This window comes from Triticum dicoccoides, chromosome 5B (assembly GCF_002162155.2).
Source record: "Triticum dicoccoides isolate Atlit2015 ecotype Zavitan chromosome 5B, WEW_v2.0, whole genome shotgun sequence".
In the NCBI taxonomy this organism is placed as follows: domain Eukaryota; kingdom Viridiplantae; phylum Streptophyta; class Magnoliopsida; order Poales; family Poaceae; genus Triticum; species Triticum dicoccoides.
The window spans coordinates 286,404,267-286,408,497 of NC_041389.1; positions in this window are offsets into that span (position 1 = coordinate 286,404,267).

The window sequence follows — 4,231 nt, forward strand, 5'->3', positions numbered from 1 at the left end:
GATTAAGTACACATAACATGGCAACTGCAGTTATCCATTCAATGCATTTTCCTTCAACTTCTGATGCCCCTCAAGAGTCATTCTCCCATTTTAAATAAATTTTAGAACATCTAGATTAAAAAATAAAATGTCACCAAGGACCATGTCACAGTGCCCCAATGTTGATTACGGATTACCCGTCCTTTTCTTTGTTTTCTTGTGTTTTTCTTGAATCTCCAATCCCGATTTGTATCTTATCTCTTTTGGACGCCCCTTTGTGATGGAACGGAGAGGGTTCCTGACCTGGGTTTGTGTGCTTGCTGTTCCAGATCCTATCTCCGAGTTTTTAGCTGATGGCCCCATGGACGAAGGCACACTTGATGTGCGGGGGAACCTGTGTAAGGCTTCCTCAGCTTTCCTCTTCTTGATCTCATCAAGCACTCTTTTCAGGGCCTTCCTGTGTTTTTCTGTGACTCTCGCTATCTCATCACTCTTGCATGCTTCATCAATTAGCTCAGCATAATTCTTTGTCAACACAACGTGCCTCACAGCTTCCATGGTTGACTCCGGTCTCTCGTCATGCACAGCTAGAACTGCGTTTGTTGTCTGCGGCGCCAATGCGTCGTCAGCGTCCCAAGTCCATCGCCGCCTTATGAAATGGCGGGGCATCCGTGTCACCGCGTTCATGTCCATTACTTTTAGTATGTGACAGCACACAATGTCGTCCGTTCAAACTTGCAGCATTGGCAGTAGTATTCGCCTTGGCCTATCGAGGCTTTCACGAAGTAGTTCCTTCGTTTGTCCGGGTCTTCAGGTTCTGAATCTGACATGCCCAAAATAGAACACGCCTTGAATGTATGCTCGTCCACCTGGAAAGCCGTGAACATACTGGCACGCTTTATTTCTTCCTGGAATCTGCAAGTTTTGTGTGTTTTTTGTTAAACTATCGTGCGCTCTTTTTTTGTAGCACCTTATGTTGTCATGAAAATAGAAATACATTTCGTTTAAACATGGCAAATATAGTACATTGAACATGGAAAATATAGTACATAAGACATGGCAACTATAGTACATTAGACATGGCAACTGTAGTACATTAGACATGGCAACTGCAGTACATTAAACATGGCAACTGCATAACATTTTCAACTGGCCATTGTCATTTCCATACCAACATTCCCAATGGAAGCACAGTGTATAAACACATGGCAACTGCATTTTATTAAACATGGCAACTACAGTTGAGTAAACATGGCAATTGCATTTCAGCAAACATGGCAGTTGCATTTCAGTAAACATGGCAATTGCATTTCAGTAAATATGGCAACAACATAACATTTTCAATTGACATTGGCATTTGCATACCAACATGCCCAATGGAAGTATAGTGCATTAAACATGGCAACTGCATTTCGTTGAACATGGCAACTGCATCTGAGTAAGCATGGCAAACAGTATTTTCATTAGACATGGCAACTGCAGCTGAGTAAGCATGGCCAACAGTATTTCATTAAACATGACAACCACATATCATGGCAACTGCATTGCATTCTATATGGCACCTACTACCTTCGTGCTTTGTGCAAATAAGACTGTAACGCAACTGACTTACTTGTTAAAGATCTTGTTGGTGTATATCTTGCTCATTTGCCTCTCCATCGGTAAATACATTAGCAATTTTGCTGCTTTAGCACGGTGTTCGCTTCTTGTTGTAGCTCAGATCCCAGTATTTTTGGTTGCAAAGCTGTGTACTGCTTGGCAAACTATAGCAATGAGTTGCCAGGGCTCACGTACCGCTTCAAAATAGCATTGAACCCCTCGCTGCGCTGCATAGTCTGCAGAAACGGGAAGAAGCACTGCATGAAGTAGGCCGGCACCCAGTACATTCGCTTCTCCCATAGGCTAGCAAGAGTCTCGGTGTCTTGGACTTGATATGTTTCAATCATGGCCATCCAGCTCCTTTCAAACTCCTCCACCGTCAAGCTGTGGTCCACGCACAGCTCAAATGCCTTGTGCAGCTCTGGACGATCAGCAAAGAACGGTCCTAGCATCTCCCAGCCTTCTTTATAATGTGCCACCTGCAGTGCCTATGCACTGCCAACGGAAAGACCTCCTTTGTGCCTGCACGCATGCTAAAATCCTGGTCTGTTAGTATGTTCGTCAAAGCAAGTTCATCCATGCACTCCAAAAAAGTCTTGAACAGCCAAACGTACCCATCCGTGTCTTCGTTCCGAACGAGCCCGCATCTAAACTGCAACGACTGATTGTGGTTATTTATTCCTATGAATGGAGCGCATGGCATCTTGTACATATTAGTGAGATACGTCGCGTCGAATGAAATGCAATCTCGGAAATGTTTGTAGGCTCTTCTTGCAGCACCATCCACCCAATACATGTTCCTGACACGGTCCTCATCGTCCAACCTTATCCTGTAGAAGAAATCAGGATCTTCCTTCGCTTTCTCATCGAAGTAGGCCATTATGGCCTCTATGTCAGCCAACTTGCTCTCTTTACGGTACTTTGCCTTTAGGTTTGTGACGTCAGCTGGTATGTAGGGCATGCTACTCAGAGTCCCATTTTTGTTGTGGATGAGTGATAGTATCTGGACCATTCTTGATGGACCGACGTTACAATCATGTAACAGCTTTATGAATTTCCTTTTGGGGGGGCGGGGTGAATCCTTCGTGGGCGGTCAGAAATTTTACCAGGTCGAACTTCTTTATGAGTTTGTGGTTGTGCTCATCAAAATATTCAGTGACCACCTACTGTGCTCCATCTACATTTAGCTTACACCGGCATGGCATTCCGTCTTGAGAATGATACCTCTCTTTTGTTCCGGAACGACAGGCGCAACACCTTTCCGCTTCTTGTTCCTTCGTGCCTTGTGGCACCTCTGTAGGACCTTGAAGTATGTCTAGAGGGGGGTGATTAGACTACTTGACCAATTAAAAACTTAACCTTTTCCCAATTTTAGAGTTTGGTAGATTTTAGCTATCTTAGGACAAGTCAAGCAATCATCACACAATTCAAGCAAGCATGCAAAGAGTATATAGGCAGCGGAAATTAAAGCATGCAACTTGCAAGAAAGTAAAGGGAAGGGTTTGGAGGATTCAAACGCAATTGGATACATGGATGTTTTTGGCGTGGTTCCGATAGGTGGTGCTATCGTACATCCACGTTGATGGAGACTTCAACCCACGAAGGGTAACGGTTGCGCGAGTCCACGGAGGGCTCCACCCACGAAGGGTCCACGAAGAAGCAACCTTGTCTATCCCACCATGGTCGTCGCCCACGAAGGACTTGCCTCACTAGAGGTAGATCTTCATGAAGTAGGCGATCTCCTTGCCCTTACAAACTCCTTGGTTCAACTCCACAATCTTGTCGGAGGCTCCCAAGTGACACCTAGCCAATCTAGGAGACACCACTCTCCAAGAAGTAACAAATGGTGCGTTGATGATGAACTCCTTGCTCTTGTGCTTCAAATGATAGTCTCCCCAACACTCAACTCTCTCTCAAAGGATTTGGATCTGGTGGAAAGAAGGTTTGAGTGGAAAGCAACTTGGGGAAGGCTAGAGATCAAGATTCATATGGTAGGAATGGAATATCTTGGCCTCAACACATGAGTAGGTGGTTCTCTCTCAGAAATGGTAAGTTGGAAGTGTAGGTTTAGTCTGATGGCTCTCTCCACGAATTAAGAGGAGATGGAGGGGTATATATAGCCTCCACACAAAATCTATCCGTTACACATAGTTTACCAAACTCGGTGGGACTGATTCAATAGACTCGGTCGGACCGATTTAGTAAACCTAGTGACCGTTAGTGATTTTCAGTGGGACTGACACGCAACTCGGTGAGACCGATTCGGTTAGGGTTAGGGCATAACGTAATCTCGGTAAGACCGATTACACAAACTCGGTGAGACCGATTTTGGTAATAAGCTTTCCAGAGAGTTGGTCAGGTAAACTCGGTGGGACTGATTTGCTCTTTTCGGTGAGACCGAAATGTTACAAAAGGGAAACAGAGAGTTTACATTGCAATCTCGGTGGGACCGATCGCTCACTTCGGTTAGACCGAAACATTACGAAGGGAAACAGAGAGATTACAATCCCATCTCGGTGAGACCGAGATCCCTATCGGTAAGACCAATTTGCTTAGGGTTTGTGGCAGTGGCTATGACTTTCAAACTCGGTGGCGCCGGATAGAAAGAATCGGTGTGACCGATTTTGGCTTTGGGTTTAGGTCATTTGTGGAT